Source organism: Anabrus simplex, unplaced genomic scaffold (genome assembly GCF_040414725.1).
Source record: "Anabrus simplex isolate iqAnaSimp1 unplaced genomic scaffold, ASM4041472v1 ctg00000124.1, whole genome shotgun sequence".
NCBI classification, from domain to species: Eukaryota; Metazoa; Arthropoda; class Insecta; order Orthoptera; family Tettigoniidae; genus Anabrus; species Anabrus simplex.
Genome location: NW_027130073.1, coordinates 70906 through 96974, shown reverse-complemented (window position 1 = coordinate 96974; position 26069 = coordinate 70906). Strand labels below are relative to the sequence as shown.

The 26069-nt window shown below is 40.6% G+C and overlaps 1 long non-coding RNA gene across 6 annotated transcripts in view; it reads left to right on the top strand.

Annotated features, from left to right (window-relative positions):
* LOC137503445 (uncharacterized) overlaps positions 1-26069 on the top strand; it is a 282266-nt gene that overhangs the window by 196667 nt on the left and 59530 nt on the right. For all 6 annotated transcript variants that reach the window (XR_011019127.1, XR_011019128.1, XR_011019131.1 and 3 more), the window contains one exon: positions 583-613. This is a non-coding gene — a long non-coding RNA (uncharacterized lncRNA). The remainder of the gene's footprint in view (positions 1-582; positions 614-26069) is intronic.

The window sequence follows — 26069 nt, the reverse complement described above, 5'->3', positions numbered from 1 at the left end:
TTTTTCCCACTAATTTGAATCAGTGATATTTATGCCATAAATATGTGACATTGTATTTACACATTAAAAAGCCACCAGAACATTCCCCGACACGTCAAAATTCTACTAGCCGCTAAATGTATTTTTTCGCTGCTAGAAGGATTTAGAATCCGCTAATTTTTCAACATGGTAACAAACTTTGTGCCTGCTGTTGGCACACAGCACTTATGTATTTTATATAGATTTGCAGTAGTTCATTTGACAGTAATTACACAATCCCAAACTAAATAAGTGTCTTTGTCCATGTCTCGTTTCACTCATACAATTGTCTGAGCTAATTGTCATGTTAATTGCTGTTATAAGTGAATCTGCCTACTTTAATTGATCCATTCTCCTTACTGCCCAGCTTTCTACATGATCAGCGTGTAGTACTGTGCAGATTTTACTCTTCTACATATTAATTCTCATCATGTTAGAAATTCTTGTCCTTGCTTCCTTGTTGTCCATATTCCCCTGCCACTCTTCATCCAGTTCCTTCATTTTTGACTAATCACAGTTATGTAACTTTTTACTGAACGTTAAATTCTTTCTTTTCTTTTTCAGAAGAGGGAAAAAGAAAAAGAAAAAGAAGAAGGTGGGTATTTATTTTAAGCATTTCAATCAGTAAGAATACTACAGAGAGTTCAGAACAACCAGATATCATTATATCATAGACAAACAGGTGATGAACTTGTAAAACCTTACATATTGTCAGACTTATGGTATTTAACTCTATTGATATCAGTGCTTAAGCAAGTTAGTCCTGTATTTAGTGAGATATTTTAACATTATTTTTCTTGTCTTAAAAGCAAAGGATTGGGTTATTTCTAAACTCAAGTGGATGCTAACATTTCTCAGAAATTAATGGAGGTGTTCTCCTCAAGAGATATGAACATGATTCATTCCTGTACTAGAGCTTAATGAAAGTCTCAGCAGACTTTACAGAATGTTGCACTGAATAGAATGAACACATCATCACTGAATTAAAAAATGTTTGCAGTAAAAATCAGATCCTCTGTAAAACATAGAATGTAACTGATGTACAAGATCGTTCAGATCCAACTGAGTTAAAGAGAACACAAAGATCTTCATTGGGGTAATCACATAAATGGTATTGTGAATAAAGAGTACAGATCTTTTTACATGGTTATGAGGGTATTTAGGGGTTGTAGTAAGAGTATAAAGGAGAGAGCATGTAAGTCTCTGGTAAGACCCCAGCTAGAGTATGGTTCCAGTATATAGAACCGTCACCAGGATTACTTGATTTGAGAAGTGGAAAAAATCGAAAGAAAAGCAGCTCGATTTATTCTGGGTGATTTCTGACAGAAGAGCAGCGTTTAAAAATGTTGCGAAGTTCGGGCTGTGAAGACTTGGGAGAAAGGAGACAAGCTGCTCGACTATGTGTGAAATGTCATATAATATGTATTCAAAACAACCTTACGGTGTCCACCTTTTCAATACAGTTTATTTTTCTTTACAAATAGAATCTTAAAGGTAAAGGCTTCCAAGTTTTTTTAATGTAACCGTAAAAGTTTATTTTGATGGCTAGCTGAACACAAGACTCGGCACAGGGGTGTCCGGTCTTTATGTGACTTGTTACAGAGGAGACGGAAGTAAAATACAGTAAGTATAATGGAACGCTAATTTTCGTTCAAAGTTTATTCATAAAATAATGTCAGAATTTAACATCACCTCAGCACAGCAGTTACAATGAGTACTTCTCCTGGGATTGAACTGGTCCTGGTACATTGCGGGTTTGCAATGTTTATTGATGGTGCCACCATCTTCCGAGCTGGTCTCGAACATCTAGAAGGTATAGAATATCTAGGAGGTCTGGATGATCTAGGGGCACTCGTGGTATTGGTTGTAACACGGCACTGGGATACGAAATGGATTCAAAGTAACTGATCTGCACAAATGAGCTTAGTGTTAGTAGCGATCTTTAACGAGTCACAAGCGGCAATCAATTGTCTTCACAGTGGGATTTCACTAATTAATTAGAAGAACACAGTCATTACTGATGGATTAAATTGAACTCAAAATTAAACTTGTGATGTATCAATCATGTAAAACAAATGCCACCTTATTAAAGTTAAGTGTGAGAACATTGTCCGAATAATGACGTTGTAAACAAGGTATCCCGTTTTAACACTTCACACAACATCAAAGGAAAAAGAATGAGTTCCATGAATTTAGTCCCATTCACTATTGAAAATGGCAAAGAAAACACTGTCCTTCCTGGAACCGTCCTGGGTTCGACACAAGTCTTACCGGGATAATTAAGGAATGTTTAATGCACCAGATCATTCAAATACAATACTGAGTTTATGCTCACTTAAGAATCTGGTCACTTGTAAAGTAAAATCTAAGTTTGACGACACTGTTAAATATGATTAATTGTATCAGTTGTTCGTAACATAGACATACAGTTTGAAAAAATGTTCCAATACCTTTGGTAGAATAATTATGCACTGTGATGCTTCACTACTGTAAATTCAATAACCTGAACAGTCTGAAAATATAGGATTATGTTTCACTACTATCACAGTTTATCATTTGTCAAGATTAAATATAAAATCATGGACAGTTTTGTTTCAACACTTTCAGTCTTCAATGTTAAATAACTCTGTAAAGTTAATCACTGCTGTTGAAATATGAACATCAAATTATTTTAGCGTAACATTGTATTGGTGAGAAAATGTAAGTTTCCGTCACACTGTTCTCGTAAATGGTAAAACTCCACAACCGTTCACATTTCAACTTAGGCGCAGTTTCTATCACCACACGCACGACACTGAAAATATTCTAAGTCTTATAATGCTTTGTAGTACACGGATTTAAACTTCGCAGAGGGTCGAACTGACTACTTACATTAGGACAGCGGAATACCCAACAGCCGGCCGGTAGATCTCGGCTGTGGTACAAAGTGAACTGGCTTGACATATTTTTTTCCCGCATTTTTATTCGGGGGCGGGGAGGCTCGAAGCTCGTTCTCCCCCCCGCATGACAATCGACTCAATCTACTTTGTCTCCAACATGCTATTATTTCTAAGAAGAGAGAGATAGCAGAGAAGAGTGGGAAGAGATACAAGGAGTATCTGCCGGTTTCTGAGTTAGACTCGCTACCACGGCAAGAGTTTGTGTTGGTAAGGTAGTGTTAAGGTGTGGTATTAAAGGGTCATGGAAATACCACATAGGCAGAAAAGAAAAGAGCCTACTTGTAAAACCTGACATCTTGTGATAGCACATGCAAGGATGTAGGCTGGATAGGTCCAGTGGTATTGTTAATTGAGAAGAGGTATAATGCACCAGCCATGATCCATCGTCTTGCCATTCCATATGCCAGGGGATCAGTCCGTTTGGGCACTGCAGTGACTAGCGCGGGCCTTGCCCTCGTACCCAGTCTCTGATCCCGGAGAATGAGGCCAAGCCTGCCGGGGCGGGGGCCTCCTGGAAGAGGGTGGGTCATGATGCCGGGCCTCCTTCCTCTCTGCATGCACCATGGCCCGGTAGACAGGGCAACTGCGGTTAGAGGCCGGGTTGCCCCTTGCGCATTTGGCGAACACCGGCGTCTCTTTACATGCTGCGCAGGCCGTGTAATGGTGATCACCCCCACAATGGTTGCACCTCACTAAGAGCTCACAACTCTCCTGCCGGTGGCCCCACCTCAAACAGCGGAAACACTGAAGGAGCTGTTGAAGGGTACGTTTGGATCTCCCCTGATAACCGCTACCCAGTGAGGTCCTCGCCTGATTGGTTCTTTGCTCGGCTGCTCTCCTGGGAGCAGTCCTGGGTTACAGCTGGGCAGCCCTCTCCTGGTGGGCCAGCGTCTTCTTCCCCCCCGGGATCTCTTCTCGGCAGGGGAAGAGGCCTCTTCCTAGTGGCCCTCCTCCCGGCCTGGTGATCCCGGGGTAGTGGGTGGTTCCACTGCGTCGCCGTCTTCTTCCTTCTCCTGGCTGGCGGTGGTGGCGTCAGTCGGTGCTAACACTCGACTGTGTTCCCTGTCCTGTGGGGCGCATGTCGACGTCTGCAGCTCGACAGTCGCACTGGCAGGCTGGGCCTGGGCAGCAGCCTCTGAATGCCAGGGGTGTCCTCCTCCACTGCTGTGCAGCCGTCCACCGTCCTGAGCGCTTTCCTGGATTGTGCCCGGGTAACTGTCCCTTCCTGGTTGTTCTACATCTGCGTCTGCATCCACTTCGCCCTGGCAGGTGGTTGACGATCTTGGTTGGCGGCCTTGTTGGTCTGTGTGTACTTCGTAAAGTACAGCGGTCCAAGTGCGGGCGCGCCATTGCAACGCTCGGGAGCGCCTTCATCGTCATCCTCGGTCCTTGGCTCCGTCTGGGTGGCTGCCTCCTGGTAGCCTGAGACGTCTAGGCGCTCCCTGAATCATGGTAGTCTGACCACTTGGTGCTGCTGGGACGCCAGCTCCTCGTAGCTCCTAAGGCTTGTTGCATCCCTAGGGCGGATGATGACCGCGCAGCCGGGGATCACCTCGCTGATGATCTCGAAGAGCGACTCTCCGATGAACTCTGCGATCGCTCTAAGGAGATCGATTATGTAAATCGTCTCCTCGTAGGTGTGCTTCCCCCACTGGTTGTACACCAACAGCGCCGAGCATCGTAGATCGAGGTCTTCTGCAGCGATGAGCGCCGTTTGTAGTTTTGCTACGGCTCTCCTGTAGTCGTAGTCAGCCGGTCTCGCTGGAACAGATAGCTTCCCAATCCTGGTCCTCCTGAAAAGAATCCTGAAAGAGAACAGAAAGCGAGCACTGAAAAGTTCTCAGCTCTGACAAATGCTCTTTCGGAAGTGTACCAGCAAGTACAGTTGCCTGGCTAGCACTTAGAAAGTACAGAGCACCTGGCGAGGAGAGGGACAGCGGAGCAAGAGGCGCATATGTGTTCTCGCTAGCACAGTCAAGCTCATCCTCCCTGGCTTGACAAGAGAAATGCCTGCCTTTTTATTCGGTATCCCTAAGAAATTGTAACTGCTAATATTTTCCGTGATTTTCAACAGATCTCTTTGAAACTTGGAAGTCATGATTATAAAAAATTAGGCTACACGGTGATGTAGTGTTCATTTCTTCATATCTTAATTCACTCAGAAGAAATTAATGATAGAAAGGAATCGAATATTCCATCGGCTGACGTAATATAGCCTTGACCAAGTTCCCCAGTTTTTGACGTCACACTTAGCCGCTGCTCTCAGCTGACATGCTTGCAGGAGAAGCATGCTCGGTGGGTAACCTAACTCCACACACATCGGGGACTTTAACTTAGAACCGTGTTACGGGTATAATATATTATTTTAAAACACCATTCAACATTGTACAAATGCACTCCAATTATTTGTGACCTGGATCCTAGGACTAGCGTGTTTTTATGACATATAATCCATGTCAACCATTTTAAGTGTGTTTAAAGGCAAATTTCATGTTGAATGAGTCTTAATACCCTTTTGATTTATTTATTTATTTATTTATTTACTTTGAACTGATGATGATTCCAAGGGAATCAAAACTGATATTCATGTAATAAATGTTATATAAAGTGTTGAATGGTGGAACCTCCCTCGATTGATTCCCATTATATATGTGAAATGTTGTAAGCTGTCAGTGGAGAGATGATGATGATAATGATGCTTGTTGTTTTAAGGGGCCTGACATCGAAGGTCATCGGCCCCTAGTGTGGAGAGATGGCGTGGACTGATATTAGTAGATGAATAAGTTTGTGTGGTGTTTTTAAAAGTGGGAAAGATCACAATATGAAGATGAAGTTGGAATTCAGGAGGAAAAATTGGTGAAATATTCATTTATAGGAAGGGGACATTTACTAAGGAACATGTGCAATAAATTTCCGAATTCTTTGCAATTATTTAAGAAAATACTAGGTATTCAACCGATACAGAATCTGTCACCTTGGCGACTGCCCTGAATGCAGATCAGTGGTTGGTCGGTCGGTCTTTTCAATTTGCAGAGACTGGGTCACTGGGCGAGGACCCATCACTGTCGAGTTGTAATGTGCAAATAATAACTATGTCTCTCTCACAACACTTTATTACTACAACTTACAAAACAAGGAAGAATCTACAAGCATGTAACTCCACTTAGTTATGAGCCCTGCTGGCTGGTGGCATTTGCTTGTACATTTAAACCATAACATCCCACCCAGGTCGATTTCGAGAGGAATAACCAGTTGCACTCCTCGACTGACTCTTGAACCATCCGGCAGACGCAGGATGGCTGTCCTCACTTGGCTGTCCCTCCCCTGAAGGACTTCATTGACTCGGGCTAGGCAGGATGTCTTCTTGTAAGAGGGCATCATATTCTACTCGAAGTCTCGGTTGTTTACGTTACTGGTAGGAGATTGACCTCATGGTAGCTCCGTAGCTGAAGGAGGTATTGCTTTTTCCTCCTTTGCCAAAAGTCTTAAACCGTTTTCATCTTCATACGAAATTCCCTCGTAAGGTCTTTCTTATTTACTGTCTCAGGTCCAACTGTATGGTCGTGAGTTTCTCATCATTGAGGAAATATGAGGTTGTTAACACTTCAGAGTTACTTCCATCTTGTACAATGAGACGTGAATTCAGGGTGGCTTCATTGCTGATTACAACTGTACGGAGACGCTCTTCATTGACCTGTGAGCAACCTGGAACCTTTCTAAGGCAGCGTTTAATGGAGCCAATCATTCTCTCCCACCATCTTCCCTACCAAGCCATCCATGGAGCTTTAAACTTCCACGTCACATTGTGATGTGCCATATATTCATTGGTCTTTGGACTGCTGAACACGTCTGAGAGTTGAAGTTCTCTGTTCATAGCTTGGAATGTTTGGGCATTGTTGGTATATACATAATGAGTGGAAGAGAAAGTGTGAGCTCTTAAGTTGTTTCCTGTTGGCTAGTATAGGGACTGGGATGAATCGTCTGCTAGGAGCAGCACCATTACTATCTGAAGGTTGGTATCTGTAGTAGTTGTAATATGGTTATATTCGGTAGTGTTGTTCTGTGAAGGCAAAAACGTAAGTGTCTTGCATTATTGTTAAGTGAAAGCTTGTGATTTTTTATTGTATTCATTTATTTAGTGTAAATATAGTGCTGAGTTATAAAACTTACAAACATACGGAGGAGGAAAAAATGCCTACTTGCTTCGTTCCAGGCTGTAAGTTTGGCTATAAAAGTACGAACGGTACTTCTTCAAACCACCTAAATATGAAGCAGAATTTTTAAAATGGGAAAAGGTGATAAGTGTTATGTGTGCGATTCACATTTTTCTGATGAATTTATTGCTAAATCAGATGCCTTTGTGATACAAGGCGAACAGGTAGAAATTCCTAGAGATAGATGGAAACTGAAAACTGGTGCTGTCCCTCATTATTCCCCAATTTGCCACAATATCTCATGAAACAATTAAACACACGAAAACACATAAACTCAGAAGAATTTGAAGACAGTGATCAGACAGAAATGTACACTAGGGAATTTAAATTTCCTAATAATATTAAATACTTATACACCAGCAGGGGCTCTTTATAAAGATTCAATAAGGCATCAAACCAGTAAAATGGGAAGATAACCTCAGTGGGAAGAATAACACTCTTGCTTCTTAAAGAACTCTTGAATCCCTAAGAGTAACAACTGAGAGCACCATACATGTGTCTGAGATTTTATGGAATAATGGAGGATTCTTATATGTGCTCACAGCCGAATTTATTCAAGATCCAGAAGGGCACTTTGTGATGACCACCCTTCAACAATAGATTTTCTGAATTTACACATGTTGCAGACTATTTATATCCCAAACAAACATGCCCTGTCATCGGGTAGTAATTGTGAGCCCAAATTTGAACTGATATTGGCTTCATTCGTCAATCAAATGACAACACTGGTTAAGGAGACAGAAGAGACAAATAAGGCTGTAATAGAACATGCACAAAATAGAATAAGGTAAGCACTTGACTTCACTGAGAACATGGATGAACTCTTACCGGACTGGGAGAACAATTTAGGTCTAATTAACAGTGATAGCCGCAATCTTGCAGAGGAGTGTTTGATTTATTATCTAGGAGGATATATAGTACGCAATGTATCCAAGGTCACGAAATGTCATGAATGTGTCAGCCTGCTTCACGGAAAGCCTACAGAAGAAATACTTGCCGCATCCCTCACATTTATTAGGGACTATAGCAATAAATACAGTACTGACAGCACTTTCCTCAACCATCCTTCAAGAGCAGTTTATAATGTGTTCGTGCAAGCTGAAAGTGTAGTGGAACAAGAACTCTTCTGTGAACATGGTCTATGGGGCGATATATTTTACGCCAGGCTGAGTGGCTCAGACGGTTGAGGCGTTGGCCTTTTGACCCAAACTTGGCAGGTTAGATCCAGGCTCAGTCTGGTGGTATTTGAAAGTGCTCAAATACGTCAGCTTCGTGTCGGTAGGTTTACGGACACGTAAAAGAACTCCTGCAGGACTAAATTCCGGCACCTAGGTGTCTCCGAAAACTGTAAAAGTAGTTAGTGGCACTTAAAGCAAATAACATTATTCTTTATTATTGATATATTTTATGAGTATGTGGAGAGTTTGCACAGTATCACTATTAATTTGAAAGAATTAGGATGCTGCGATGACCATGTTGCGGACATTATCCGTAAACTTGTGTTACATTATATAAAGAATCGATTTTATTTTATAACAAGACATATGAGAAAGGAACGTAAATATTCTTAAGACCACAAAGTATACCCGGAAGCTATCTAAACTATCTGAGAACTGATTTCTGGAATGGTAAGCAAAAGCATAGTATTTTGCATGCAATAATTGTCTTTTATTCGTATGCTGACTTGTAAGCTCAAGATCACTTACTGCTGGAAGAGCGGCCTAGCGAAGGAACCGATGAACTAGGGGATTGATCACACCTCTTCTTTTTACTCGCTATGGTGTATATAGTATGTGGGACACATCGTCGTCCTATGAAGCATTGAAACGCCATTAAGAATCTGTCGGTAGTTAAGTCCATTAAGAGTTCCAGTTGTATAGTTCTTATAGTTGCACACATGAACAGAATGAACCTTCTATGGGCGTGTTCTCTCACTTGTTATAGAGTGGTCCTGTGAAGTCGATTTCGGTCACAGCAAATGGTCGAATATGATAGACGCGATCTAAAGGCAATGGGGCTTCTATCACTTCACACCTTTTCTTGTGGGATATTTTGCATGGCAGGCATCTGTGCATCACATTTTTTGATGATTTGGCACTCTCGTAGAATCTAATATTCATTGCGAAGTTCAGTACATATTATGCGTACGCCCAAGTGATGGAGTCTGATATGGGTCTGCCGAATTAGCAGGGGTGTGAATGTATTCGATCCATCCAAAACTACTGGGTGCTTTTGCAATTTATCAGGTCTGCGAATTGTAGGCGGCCGTCCAGACAAATAATACCATCTTGCAAGAAGGGACTAAATCGCAAAATCTTGGGTGATTCTGGCAACTGAGGATTTTTGTTCAAGGCCATGAGTTCAGCAGACATTTCTAATGACATAGTGTTGTTGCATTCAGCCAAAAAGAGAAAATTAATGAATGTTTTAGAAAGTTTAGAAATTTACCTTCTTCAAACAAATGACTTTGAATCAAGTTTAAATGAAAAAAGTACACAAGAGAATCCATGTTATAAACTAACGTTTGATTATTTAAGGAAGAAAACTCGAAGATTTAAAATTTATTTAGGTATTCTCATTCAATTCATCAAAATATTATAACTTTATGTACAGATAATTTTTGTCTCTCCTAAACAGGAACATAAAAGAACACATTTGAAATCAATAGTAATAATAAGATTAAAGGGAAATATATAAAATGAGGAGACAACAGTTATAACCTTCGCAAGATTTGGAAACACACGTTGCTAGATATAAAACAAACAGGATTACCAACATGACAACTAGTCAAGGATGTGGGAAAGCGGACTGGGATTCCTAAGAGGATGGAGTATTACTTGACATTGTAGGGAAAGATACGTGAACACGGTTACCCTTCAGCCCCTATCTACTGACAAATTAAATAAAGTCTTAACATGGAAACAGAACAGCAAATTAAAACAAAATTAACATGGGCAATAAGGGTGTAACAAAGAATAATGTAAATGAATCACGAGGTTCGTATCCATGACTTTTCAGAAAGTACAAGTTTAACATTACAGGAATCTGTGCTACTGCACATCAGTTACTAAAAACATTTTTACCTTTCTTTACTTTAAAGGCGTATTTAAACAGAAAACACAAAACTCTTCATGAAAGTGCATGATGAAATATAACCAGCAGTACCCTAATTACAGACGTGAATCTTTTAAGGTTACATTAAAGATAATGAAATCAACTTTACAATTTGATTTACAAGGAAAATTTAAATTAAAAAAGAAACAGAATTGAAAACTTAATGCAGAGGCCTTTGGAGTTGCTGCCTTTCCTAAAACGTTTCAGTGAAAGATGCATAGCTCCAACTCGCGTGCCTTAAATCGGAACGGAATTACGGGAGGCAATCCCGGAGGGAAATTAGTTTTACATGTAAACAACCAAATATGTTAATTTAAAGTAAAGGGAATTGCCTCCAGAATCAAAATGATATGCCTAGCTGTAGAGCTATTGCATTACAAAGAAAGGTGGCGAATGCCAAGGTCTAAGGTAAACTCCAGGTTCGAGAGAAGGACACACGCTTACCCTGAAGTGGCTGGAGCCCGCTGACGGGACGACACCCGAAGTGCATCCGGCTGCTAGGCCGTTCAAAAAACCAAAGAGGCGGACAAGAGCCCTGCTCCCACCAAGGAGCCAAAGGCTGGAAATTGAGAAACACGCATAAAGCCAATCAGGGAAGCTCACAACAGTTCAGACATAATTTTCACTAATAGGCGAGGTCGTTATTCTGACCTATCAGAAGGCTGTTTGAGGAACATTCTTCTGATGAGCCAGCAAAGGACAGAAAACGACAAGAAAATTACTCCTAGAAATGCCACCTGTCCATACACCCTGTCACAAAAGTTAGGTACAGCACACGGTTTCACCGTATTACTAAATACACAATTTGTTCAATATCAAACAAACATAAGTACAAATAAAATTTTACATTCTTCCTAGATTGAAACTTAATGTCTCTCTTGATGTCTCTGAATTAAATAAATAAATATATATATATATATATATATATATATATTACAATAAGTTTTTGAACACAAATAAATTTCTCCATTCTTTCTTGATTGCTTTTCAAACACAGGTCACAATTTTCATAATATTTCACTACTTTGTTTATTCATTGATATGGTGCATTTAAATTGTTGGATACCAAGCTCGATAGCGGCAGTTGCTTAAGTGCAGCCAGTATCCAGTATTCGGGAGATAGTGGGTTCAAACTCTGTCGACAGCCCTGAAGATGGTTTTCCGTTGTTTCCCCATTTTCACACCAGACAAATGCTGGGGCTATACCTTAAGGCCACGGCTGCTTCCTTTCCACTCCCAGCCATTTCCTATCCCATCATCACCATAAGACGTATCTATGTCGGTGCAATGTAAAGCAGCTTGTAAAAAATAAATTTTTTGGGTTAAACAAATTATATAGTTTTTTAATTCCTTGATTTGACTTCACTGATTGAAGGGAATGCACATTGTTCCTGAAGTATATCTGATGGAATCAATAATTTTCAGTCATTAACTCTTTCCGGTCTAACTGCGAGCAGCGGCCGAAATTACTCTCAGGCCGCGCTGCGGGCATAGCCCATAGTAAGGTTTGACAATTCACTAAGAATCAAGAATGAGCTGTGCACGGATTCTGGTGGTTAAATCGTGTTTCTTCATGTATTAGTTACGAGAGCATTTTAAGCAGATGGCAGTATTATATGTCTAAGTCAGAGAATTTACGATATTTTCGATCAACATGCATCAGTAGATGATGTTACTCAGTGAGCTCTAAGACATGGCTTCCTGCGGCAAACATGTGCTTGACGAAAGTGATATTTTCGATATTTTATGATATATTATAAGTTTATGCACAAATGAACATATTATTGACATGTGAATTCGAAACAACTTCTTACATTTCATTATGATTGGAGTTCGTATTACGGCCTAGCGCATGTTTCAAATTTGCGTGAATACGTAAGATTGTCTACATATTAGTAAAGTTGTCTGTTTAGAAGACTGTATTTTCTCTTTCTCAGAAGTGGTAAATGGAACAATATTTTTACATTTGAGTAACTTTTGACAAAATTTGTCAATTAAAATAAAATGTCATAAGAGCTTACATTTTCATTATTGTAATTATTATTATTATTATTATTATTATTATTATTATTATTATTATTATTATTATAGAAAAATATTTTTATATCTTACTCATTATTGTTGTTGTTTTTTAATTGCAATGCACATTTTATATTAGCAAAATAGGGTACATATAACAGTATTTCAGAAAACTGTACTTACTTAGTTATCCGTCAGACCATTTTTCCATTCGCAAAGCATGGTATAATATATAAACAATTTTAAAATCTCAAGTGATAATTGACATAATACAAACAGCGTTTTTCAAAACTAGATGCTCAAACAAGCATAAAGAAAAAAGAATCGTGCAAATATCTCCTACATGTACAGAGATGTAATGTATCAAATATCCTTCAAAATGCCCAGTCCAGAACGTTTGTTAGGGATATTAAGGCCCAGACTGGAATGGGTTAAAAGTGTATTGACAAGGTGGACCCAACATAAACTATTTCAATTAGTTTTTTTAATAGATTCCTGTAAAGCATTCCTATTGAACCTGACATATCCAGTACACCCTGGCATTTTCAATATCTTTGGCAGTTAAATAATTTCTGCTGCCCTTTTATTTCTTCTTCATACAAGCAACAAAACAAAGGACCCATGCGGTACTTCCAGTATGAACTAAGGAGCAATGGTTCTGGGGCCATGATTGCTAGGACTTCAGATGTCTTCTTTTCCTCTGGCAGGATTATGTCCAGGACAGCGATGTCATGGAGCCAGGAGTTTGGATGTTCGGCAAGCCAGGAAGGTCCTTGCCACCATGAATCCCTTGAAGCTAGATCTTGGGCTGTAATTCCTCTGGAGAGGCAGTCAGCAGGATTGTTGATTCTGTAGCAGTGTCTCCACTGACTGGACATGGTATGTGTCAGAATCTCTGTCATGCGATTGCAGATAAAATTCTTCCAGCGGTTTGGATTGTTGCGGATCCATCCTAATGTGATGGTTGAGTCACTCCATGAAATGGCACAAGAGGACTCAGCTCCATTCTCTTGGCAAAAGTAGTGAAGGAGATGGGATCCAAGCAAGGCTGCAAGCAATTCCATTCTGGGAAATGTTACTTTCTTCATGGTTGAAAATCAGTTTTTATTGCAAACCAGCATGATGGAGGAAGTGTTTTTGGTAGTTATCCGAACGTACAGTACAGCACCATATTCCCTTTTGGAAGCATCACAGAGCATATGAATGGATAAATCGTCGTTAATTTTAAATATACCAATCCATTTTGGAATCCAGATGGAAGACAAATACGGCAGATTAGATGTCCAAGCTTGCCACCTCTGGCTAAGAACAATTGGGAGGATTTCATTCCATTGCAGCCCCTTGCATAAAGTGTCTTGAAAGAGGATCTTGCCAGCGATCAGGATTTTGGAAAGCAGGCCTAGTGGGTCATAAATTCTGGCAGTAACTTGCAGAAGGTGGCGTTTAGTTGCTGGCTGGTCAAGTAGTTCGGCGGTCATAATGTCGAGAGTTGTGAAGAGGTAGTCTGGTTCTGCATTCCAGTTAACACCAAGAACTTGTGTTTTCAATTTCACCTCTTAACCTTCTGTTCTCCAGAAGGCTCTCAGTGACTCTGAATTTGTAAACCATTTTTTCGACAATGGAAGTTTGATGCTTCAAAGTAGGCCTGTGAGTTCATAGTAGATGGCGGCGGCCAAGTTATGCAGTGTAACTAGTTATGGGCTGTAGGTAAGTCCAAACAGTAATCGTGTGAAGCGATACGTCACGACGTCTCTAGTTATCTGATACATGCCATCAGTGATACTTTGGACCCGGTATCACAGAAATCTTGTAAGGTCCCTTTCATTTTCTTCTAGGGACATGTAACCGTTACATGGAATTTGGACAGGAGCCAGCACACCAGATGAAACTCCACCGAGAAATAAACAAATGAACATCAGTTTGATCAACTTGATAACTAAAAAGAAGGATGTGGATCAGGCGTGGGAACTCTACCAATTCCATGGGGAGATGTGCGTTGCGGATTAAAAAAAACAAACAGTGATATCTTGATCTGTAGATATTTTTTCCAAAATTAACGTTACAAGAAAATTTTAACAATCCAATAAGATCAGGTTATCATACCCCGAAACGAATGAGTTTAGATGTAATTTACCAAGGGCTTTTCCCTTAAGACAGAGGCTAAAAGAAAGAGATACATTAACATAATGCAAGTTCCAGAATACGACAATTAAAGGTAATAGGAACCACAATTTAAAAAAATGTACAATATTAAGTGAAAGTTTATGGTGCTTTTGGATAATCACACTACATAATGGAACAAGAGGGAAATCAGAAATGATAAAACTTGATACAGAGGCTAGTTTAACTTACTCCCACACCAAAAGCACTTCTGGTGTGCAGCAGAGAAAAGAACTAATGTACATCAAGTGACACAAAGGTACGGGAAGCAAACCCTGAAGGAAATGAAATTTATCTATTAATTACACTGTTCACAAAACCAACAAAAAATGGGAATTGCCTCCAAAATCAAACAGTCAGGGCCAGCTGAAAAGCTAAGGCATCTTAATAATTGAGTGGCGAGTCAGGGCAACTAGGGGTAAACTCCTGTGAGAAACAATGAATTTAAATTAAGGTAGAAATGAAACCAACAGTGCTTACCCCGAGGCAGACCCTCCCGGGTGGGACGATCGCCGAAGTGTGTCTGCTAGCTAGACTGGCGAAAAGCAAAAAGCTGTCAAGTATTTGCTTGCTCTCTCAAGGAGGACGAAGTTGGCTGCAGTCTGATAACAGGTAACCAATCAGGCTGCAGGAGCTTACCTCTCGCCACCCAGATTCACCATTCAAAACCCCTTTTATTTTCTCCAATGGAAGTATTTATCGAGAACCTTTCATCTTACAACACTAGTACACAACTAGAACATCCTTCTAGAATCGACCAAGGTGGACACCCCCTGTTCCGAAAGTCCAAGTCACGAAAGTTTCATAATGTTATAAAAATATCACCCCACTATAATGATAACAACCCATTACAATTTAGTAATATTAATAATAGTCACATTTCAAAACGACTGGCTTCAAGAAGTCCACCATACAAATACAATACATGTTATTGTTTTTTTTTTTTAACCTGTCACAGGATAGCTGTAGAAATGCTTGACTTCCATCGCAGACAATGACACTTTGATGCATTGAAAAACACAGCAACATTGCTAGAATTTCAGGAAGCAGATTTGGTCCCATCTGTAGGGCATCATTTTAACTCCTTGAGTGCCAACGTTGATAATATCAACGCTTGGAAATCATGCAAGAGGTGCCGGCGTTGATATAATCAACACTTCGTTTAACTTGACATAGTTCCTTCTATAATCACTGGATGGCACTAACATCATGCTTTCTCAATAGCAGGGTCTTCTAGCTTCCTCATTTGGCCACTTGGAAGAGTCGGTAGTTATTTTGATTTGAAATATTAAATTTTCTTTGGAGTGAGTGACAGCTGACATACAACATGGCGGCGTCCAGCAGTAAACGTGCTCGGCTTGAAGAACAAGAACTTAGCGCTGTTTTAGTGAATCCTCAGAGGAAGGGGAAGTTTTCTCGAACTGTGAAAAAAAGTGAAAGTGAGTTTGATAATAGTGAACATGACAGTGACTCTGGAACATAATATCAGGAAAATGGTCATAACTCCAGTGATAGTAATGACGAAAACATTGATGACTGGAAGGAAATGAAGGTAGCTAAGGATAATCTACCTCAGTTTACAATGCCTTTCATAGAAGTAGAGGATCCTAAGCAGTGTTATTGTGGTTTGTTTCATCCTCTTCTTGTGGTTAGTAAGTTGTCTTTTTTTTCATAGTGTTTTTTCATGCAATGTAGTACTTTGCTAATTGATTTGCCAATTCTAAAAGAACACAGTCAGATGGATGAAATGTTGCATTTCTGTCAATTATTAACTATTCTGTATTTTCAATTTGAGTATAAGACTGAAACATCATATTTAGTACCATTTTTTGGCTCTCAAACTGAAAAAAAATCAGAAAAAAGTTTGAAAGTTATAGATTTTTTCACATACTCGTTATCAATTATATTTAAAATTTTGGAATGCTAAGTGGGAAAATGGAATGTTGAGCAAAAGCAAAGCAAAGTTACCTCCGTACAGGCCATGAAAGCCCTTGGAGGAGTGGAAGGTAAAGGCTTCCACCATTGTTAACCTCGGCACGTGATGGGATAGAGTGGTTAGCTCTACGCCCGGCAGCCTTTGCCCCCAGGAATTAACCTGGTACTCATTTTTGGTGTAGGCTGACTGAACCTCAGGGCCATATGCACCTCCGGATGTGGAAATCTCGTTTCTTAAATTTTACGATTTCCTGACGGGAATTCGAACCCACGTCCTTCGAGGCGACCGAACACGCCTTTACCGCCTCGGCCAGGCAGCCCCTGGAATGTTGAGCACCTTCCAAAAAGTATTCATGTGACTAACTTCATGATAGAGCCAACCAGGCAAAAAGTAAAGCTCATTATTATATGAGCCTGAGAATTAAAATAGGAAAATTAATCAAAGACATAGACTTTATTAAGAAATGCATTGCTCATAATTTAACTCCTAATTTTCTAAAGAACAACAACAAGAGACACGTTTTGCCACATCAACATAAAGTCTACCATAAAACTAACAAATTATGGCTCAAAAATGAATTAAAATTTCTACATAAGAAAAAATCACTCTTAAATAACCGATTATATGAAACTCACCTCGAAGTTGCTACGTTGTTATCAGACTCACAATGGAATATTTTCCAAGAGAAAGTCTACAGTAAGCTATCCACTTTACTTATTCAAAAACAGTCCACTTTAAATAACAAGTTTCAAACTCTCCTTAACAAATCTCCCACAACCAACAAACCATCTAATAACCCGATCAGCCTAGACACTGCCAGTCACCCCATAACCGAATTTCATCCCCCATTCATCAACTTATCTAATGCAACATTCGATGACGAAGAGATCGCTATTTTATCAAAGGGCCCTAAACATAACTGGCCTAATTACAACCCATCAAATGTTGCTAAAAAACTAATAATAGAAACAGAAGCAGCGATAAAAAAGATGCCTTACGACATACAAGATGAACTCAGATACGAAGCTAATAAACAATTAAAGAAAACTTTTATATCACCAACCCTGAATATCACCAAATCACAACTTGAAGATAGAAATAAGATCATTCAACTTAAAAACAAAATAAAAGACAATCATACCATCGTTACGAAGGCAGATAAAGGAAACACCACTGTAATAATGAACCAAACAGAATACATATCCAAAACTAAAGATTTTTTCACAGACAGCACTTTTACAATAATTAACAAAGATCCAACACAAGCCATCCAACGGCAGTTAAAACAGACACTTAAAAATACATCCTTTCTCTTAACCGACAGTGAAAAAAGTAAACTAATTCATATGAACCCAGGACTTCCCACTGTCAAAGCACAACCTAAAATACATAAGACTAATGTCCCAATACGCCCTATTGTAAACTATAGACCTAGTCCTTTGTACAAAGCAGCACAATTCACTCAACAATTCCTCACAAAACACTACACCTTTCAGTCCAAGAAATCTATAAAGAATACACTTCAACTTATTAAACAACTAGATGACTTTACACTTCAACCATATCACTCTTTACACTCGTTTGACGTTACTAATATGTACACTAGTATTAAACCAGAAAAACTCCTTCATATTATCCCTCAAAATCTACACAACCATAGCCAACTTAGTCAACTTGAAATAGCTGACTTTATGTCTATCTTGAAGCTTTTAATCAATAACAACTACTTTACATTCGATAAAATAATATACAAGCAGGACGGCCTAGCCATGGGCTCACCAGCCTCCGGCATTTTATCAGAAATATATCTAGATTTTTTAGAACATGCAAAAATAGACAATAAAGCCACATTTAATAACATACATCTCTGGTCCAGGTACATCAATGATGTATTTATTATTATGGACCAACGCACTATAGACGCAGCTACCACTCTAACACATCTTAACACTATCGACACAGACATTAAATTTACACTAGAATCCGAAGTCAACAATACCATCAATTTTCTAGATCTCACTATCACTAGACTCCCATCTTCCTTTAAATATAAAGTTTATAGAAAACCCACACATACTGCTACGACAATACAACAGGACTCTACTCATCCCCCTAATCATAAACGGGCTACCTACAATAGCCTAGTACACAGAGCATTCAATATTCCTATGTCAAAATCAGACCTTAATAAAGAATTAAACACTATACGCAATATCGCATTTCATAATGGCTACAATAAGAATTTTATAGAAAATATAATCAGCAAATTTAGACATCGCCCAAAATCGAACTTAATTAAACAAACTACTAAATCAAAAACTTTTTCAACTTTTACCTATAACCGCAATATCCATAATATTACAAATATATTTAAGAAGCAGAATATTAACATTTCCTTCAGAACTAATAATAGAAACCTAGACATTCTACACAACTCTAACTCAATCAACCCTTCCAACCCCTTTGAAAAGTCAGGTGTCTATAGATTTCATTGTAACGACTGCCTCAGTACCTACCTCGGACAGACCGGTAGATCGTTCAAAATTAGATATACAGAACACGTAAATGCAATTAAATACAGAAAATTCTCCGCAGTAGGCCAACATATACACGACTATAAACACAAATTTTATGGCATAGACCACGATATAGACATCATTGAAATAATAAATAAAGGTCCTATACTTGATCTCACGGAACAATTTTACATCTCACTTGATCAGTACCATAATTCAAATTTTAATCTCAATGATTTATCCGACAAACCTACGATTTTATTTGATACGTTTATCAAAATATTGAACAATCTTAAAATCCCCAAAAATCGATCTATCTTCAAAACAATCCATAATACGCTTGCATATTACCCCTACCGCCGTCCGCGCCCACCCGATTATAGCCCCGCCTCCACCGCGCTCCCTCTTCCCCTCGCTCAGTAACTCCGCCCCTCCTCGCTTCCTTCTGAGGTCCGTCTCTTCACATTCAGCCTGTTAGTTCCACTCCGATACATCCACTACCAACTTGGCACCTGAGGTGAGTCCTTCATTTCGCTAATATTTCGCGAATTTTTACTCCTTCCGATTTTCTTATAACTTCAAATAGTATTTTATTTCTTATAGGTTCCGACTTGGATCAGGATCTTTCTAAATCATTCATGTATCCACAACTTACAACACAAGATCTTCAAGTACCACCTTAGCAAGAACCTCAGTTACTATTTCTCAAAATAATGTGAACCATTCCAGAATACAAATCGACATATTGAACTGTTCAACGGACATTCTAACTATCAACATCAATACATAGTGAAAAAAAATTAACTCATTTATTTCTGCTTGCATGGAACATTAATATAATTCTTCCATTCTTAAGTCCAAGTTGAAGCTCCAATCGAATTTTATTGTACATATTTTATGTGGAACACCATTCGACTAAATGTTTGTTTACTTTTTTAATGTGTCAAACATGGCTACATAACTTCAATGAATTGACTGGTCAAAAAGTAAAATATTACAGAATTAAGCCTACAATCAAATTTCACTATAGGCCCTAATTATATATTACAAGAACAATATTTCTTTAAACAAATTAACCATTTAATCAGAAATATTAAGGTGTACACCTCATAGAATAATGACCATTCCCATTTTACTTACCTTTTATTTGTGTATATATACATATATACTATTTTAATCATATAATGTATATTTTTAATCCACTATTGTAATCACACCATAAGAATCATGATCTATACTTGTCTTTGTTTAATTATTCTCGGCTGATGATGACAGGGAATCTGTCGAAACCGGTACCGAATGTATAAAAGTTGTGATGTTTTAACTGTAATGTAAAACTTTCACACAATATATAGTATTGAAAAGGTGGAACTTATTGTCCTTTCTTTGATGTATAACTTCAGTAGTTAAAAAATTATGAACACTTATTCAAACCTCTGCATATTTAGGAAACTTGGCCTGGCACTTTTAGCACTGTACTAAGCAATTTCAGACGGCACTCAAAGGGTTAATGCTGGTTGGCCTCCTCCATGAGAAGAGGTATTGGACAAGATCCTCCATTTTATATACCTCGCTTCTGTTTCTTCACAGCATGATGTGGTAATTAGAAGATGTTTCCAGGAATCTCATGCATCGGAACTATTTCCAATGGTTCTTTCATTCTGTAGTTCGACATATGCGTGTGGTACATAGCTTTGAAGTCTGCATCCTGATCCATTCATCTCTCAACAGTCTGAAATCTTTTCTCTCCTGTTCACTGGTTATCAGACAAGATGATGTCTTTTTTCTTGGAAATGATACAACTCTTCTTCTGTCTTGGATCCAGTGGGTCTTGTGAAATTAGCGAGGGATAGCAGCATCCGTGTCGTCCAGCGTCCTGTCTTTCATGAATGTCAATTGTTTTCAGATCCCAGAATCTTCACATGATATGTATTGAATAGGAGGACATATTAAATTTCCTTTGTAAACTGACTGACTGAAGTGCCAGACTGGTCTCCCGTCAGGACCCAACCGAAGACTGTAGTTAGCGATACAAGGGAAGGCGTGATTGACATCGGCTGTTCAGTTTTACAATTTTCCAATAATGGTCCGCGCCGATTTGTATTTCAATAGGTGGTTCTTCGTCGTCAATTTGTGGATCTGTGAATGTCAGGATTCTGGAAATCCTGAGGGGCACTTGGGTGAGAGGAATAGTTATTCTGTCTTTCGAAGTCCGTGAGTGTTACTGCTCGATGTTGCTTCGAAGGATATCACTGCAAGTTCGCAACTACCCGTCACGCGTAGTTGAAGAGCTATCACCAAGGATATTGCTGTGGGACCTTTAATCCAAACACGAACAGTTCGAAGAAAGGAATAATTTGATGTGGTAACTTCTATTTTACTGACAGATGTGGGTTGAGAGTTTGCATTACAGACTGATATGTGATGAAGTTGCTTACATTTTGCACAAGAAACTTTTCCTTTCTTGTAGCACTGGCAGAAGTTGTGTCCTCTATTTAGGCAGAGAAAACATTTTGGAAAGTTTTTTAGCTTGTCTATTCTTTCGTGAAGGTTAGCTGTTTCTTTATGTTCTTGGGCCCAGAGGCCTGTACTTTTTGCAAAAGGCACAAAAGGGGGTTGCTGTCGCCTTTCTTTTAGTCTTAAATTTTTCTGTTCCCATAGTAACGTGAAGAGTAGCTGCTGTTGGGGTGTAGAGTAATGGAGGTGGTGTACTAAATTCTCTAAAATCTTGAAGACGATCATGGATGTGTTGGATCTCACTGAGATCTGTGGAGTCATTACAGCCTTTTTAAAATGTAGAGAAGTGTGTAGCATTATTACGCTGAGTTGTTCACTTCTGTTTAAGCTTCTTAAGCTGCTGTTCATTGAACGTTGTTGTGAATGAAACTGTAAGCATCTTGACTTCGGATCTCATGTAACATCAAGGAATTGTCAAGAGTACAGTATTAAACTGTTTCTTAGTTTTAGGCTGCTGCTTAATTGAGAAGGATCATCCTAGACACTTGATACAGTCTTGTATGAATATAATTCCCATTGATGTGTTGCTTGGTCTTTGGGAGGGATCTTAACATTATCTGTAATGAAGTAAAAAAAAATTTTAAATTAAGAATTAAGAGCACGCGTTGTGACAAAATGTATTAAACTAACACCTCATAACTGTAAAATTACTTACTTGTTCAATTCATACTAGATGGACCTGTCTGTTCCGGCAGCACCTGTCTTAACAACATTTCTACTCCTGGTGTTGTATTGGTGCGGTAATGGAGGGGCGGGGCATGGAGGGAGAGTGAGGGTAGGCTGGTCTATGGGCGTATGTGCTATTGCTGGAGGGGAGTTTCTAGAAGCGACATGGGCAGGCTTAACTTTTGGCATAGTGGACGAAGCATTTGAGTATAGAGATTTAAAAAATTGAGGGATTTCACTTTGATTTGAATTCAAAATATGAATTAATCTAGGTATTAATTCATACAAAGGATTTTTAATTTTGTTGACATCGTTAAGATTTTTATTTTTATTGTAGGTTGGGTCCAGAAAGATGTGTAGATTTTCCAGTTCGTTCATTAATTTCCCTTTACCTATGCTTCTAATGATGGTAAGATCTTTCTCTGTGGATGTAAAGTGACGGCCCGTTTCTCTCATATGTTGGCTCATTGCTGAGTACTTGTTGTGTTTTTGACCATTATAATGTACCAAATATCTCTAAAGGTTGTCTACAGGCTGAAGATGCCCAAAATAATGGGTGAAACATGTACCTGACCTAATAAGTCTACATAAATTCATGTAGATTCAAACCACATTAAACGTGGAAAGTATTGAATAGGTGGTTTTTATTAAATTATCCTTGAAATCCTATGCCTAAATACATCAGAATCGACAATACAGAGACTACTTCAGAGGAGCCAGATTCCACCAGACACTTATATGGCCTCTCATTTACATCCTTACTACAATCCCTAAATATCCTCATAACCATGTGCAGAGATATGTACCCTTTATTTACAATAATTCTTATGTGATTACCCCAATGAATCTTTCCTTATATTAACACCCAGGTGTCTGGTAAGACCCCAACTGGAGTATGGTTCCAGAGTATGGGACCCTCAACAGGATTACTTGTATCAAGAACTGGAAAAAATCCAAAAGAAAGCAGCTCTATTTGTTCTGGGTGATTTCCGACAAAAGTGGTTTATTCCAAGCTGTTAGTGGAGAGATGGTGTGGAGTGACATCAGTAGATGAGTAAGTTTGAGTGCTGTCTTTAAAAGTAGGAAAGATCACAATATGAAGATAAGGTTTGGAATTCAAGAGGACGAATTGGGGCAAATATTGGTTTATAGGAAGGGGAGTTAGAGATTGGAATAACTTACCAAGGGAGATGTTCAATAAATTTCCAATTTCTTTGCAGTCATTTAAGAAAAGGCTTGGAAAACTACTGATAAGGAATCTGTCACCTGGGCGACTGCCCTAAATGCAGAACAGTAGTGATTGATTTTTTGACTGTAATTTACATAGCAACATATTAAGAGTCGCAAAGCTAGGACAGGAGGCGGAGCCAACTAAACAAGAGTCAGGTGCGGAACGTCGGGCATACCCACGCACCAACCCAGCACGTATCATCGGAGAATGTCTGCCGGTCCATCACGACAGACGACATTGTCCAACAAAGTTATAAAGAAGCGACAGATCTCCAAAGACAGAACCACAGCAGCCTCCTCATCAACAGGGATACCATCTCAACTCACGGTAACACCTCTGCTCATCAGAAGAAACCCTGCCATGGCGGACGGACAACAGCCAGCGCCACAACAACAGCCGCAACAGCCAGAGCAACCTCCACCTCAACAGCCACCGGCGCCTCAGACCTTAGAGCAGCTTTCTGCAATAGTCAACCAGCTCGCAGTGAATATGAACGTCTTAACGCAGCATTTTTTAGCAGAAGGTGAGGAATCCGACGATGGCGGAGGGACGTCGGAAGCTGGCGACCTCAATTTTTGCAGCCTACGTCCCCACAACTACTCGAAGGGATTGGAAGTCCCGCCGGACTACAGAGTCTACCAAATCGCGACTGCGCTGGAAGCTCTTCTACCCGGAATACCAGCAGGACGCGACCACCATGATGCCACCACCACACTGTGGCTCATCTTAGCATGGGAGCATCTGGACCACGCACAACGCAAATATGCTTTCAACAGGGCAAACCTCCTGTATATCGCCCTCTCAAGAGGATGGCAAGCAGCCATACAGCTCGACCAGGCCACCGGAGATGAGGTGGCCTTGCTCCCACAAGGCTTCCAATTCCAGCCTCTTCCGAGGCTACCGGTCAGTCGCGCCCCAGCAACAAGGGGGAGGGGCCGCGGCGGAAGAGGTCGAGGGACAGCAGCTGCCACAGTGGCAGCAGCACCTCAACAGTAGACAAGGCAACGGTTGCTTCTCCTCCACTCTCATTCCCCTGAGTGCGGAGGAGTCCACTACCTTCACTGACTTCCAGCGACCGGGAGAATCCACTACCCATGCTTCCCAAGCGGCGACGCAGGAATGTCAGAGGAAGGCCACCCAGCAGGTGCAGCCCTCGGAAATCAGCCGGGCAAAGCAGGGTCCCGTGAAGGAAAGTGTATATATGTGCATGTTTCTTGGACTATTTCTTTTAGCAGTGTTTTTATGGTCCTTTCTTGTATTCAAATTTATATATATCTGAGTATTATGTTGCCTATCTACTGTATTATATTAAATAAAATAGCACGGTGAAACCACACTTCAGGGGTTTCACGGCTCGACAGCCTCTTTCCCCAGTGCGGCTGCGCCAGTGCTTCTTTCCCTTACACGCGCCAGGCCAATCGGCTATAAAAGGCGAGGGGGAAGGAGCGCTGGATCAGTCGCAAAGCTGGGACAGGAGGCGGAGCCAACTAAAAGCGTCTGAACTGTGCGGCGGAGGCGATGGGACATCACAACTAACCGAGATGGTATACCGATTCAGACCTACACATCGTTGGCGACGGAGAGGGGTACGAGTGTCGGAGTTCGTACCAACCTCGGGTATGGAGCGGTCATATACGCCTACCCAAGGAGCCTGGACACCTTTCCAGCCGACGAAGACGCTCGAAACATCGCTTGCGGAGTTTTGGGCAACCTACAACCCAGAAGATTTGGACAAACTGGATTGGACTACAGCAGACACCACACCGTTAGCTTCCATGTACCCTATACAGGAGCTTCGGCAGAGGTCGGCGTCGTGGGACATCATGTCGGACCACAGCTCCGGTCCAGGCTCCCGCTCGGGCAGCCCCGAGCGGTCAGGATCGCCAGAAGGCGAAGACGGTGCCGGCAGCACCCCCGACGACCAGGAGGAGGAAACAGACGACGGCAACGAGGACTTCGTTGACTACGGTAGCTTCATACGTCCAATGCCTAGAACACATCAAACTCACGATCCATTGCGGCCCGTGCTTCTACCACCCCGGCCAGTGTCCACGGAATATATTTCCGTTGCGGTTCCGGCAGCTAACCCCATCCCCTATCTCCCAACCCCTCTGGGCGATTACGCAACGCGCATCATGTCAGAAGGAGTTCACCTCCCACGTCCACAGCATGCACCGACTGTCTTTCGTAAAACCAAGGTATCTCCATTGATGACCTTGATCATACACGATCTGCTACAACATAAGATTATCACCGAAGCAGAGCCCACCTCCGCGTTTCCTCTCTTCCTGGTGGCCAAGGATGACGGCACCGCCCGCCTCATCTACGACCTCAGCATGCGGACAGAGTACATCCGGAAACCAACATTCAGTCTTCAGGGACCAGCACAAGCACTACAGAAGATCCCACCAGAGGCCACTGCTATGAAGATCGACCTCCGTAGTGGCTTTTACCACATACCTATCCGACCTCGCACTCAACACTCTTGGGGAATCCGCTACGCGGGCAAAAGCTATACATGGACCCGCCTACCTATGGGGCACGCCCTAGCCCCATCCATCATGCAACGGTGGGGCCAGGCGGTCGCCGAACTGTTAGAAAGTGAGTTTCCAGTACGAGTGATAGTGTACCTCGATGATTGGTTGATCTACGGGATGCAATGGACACCTACCATGCCAGAAGAAATCATCCTTTACCTCATGGTGGTCGTGGGTGTGACCATCAATAGACAAAAATCTA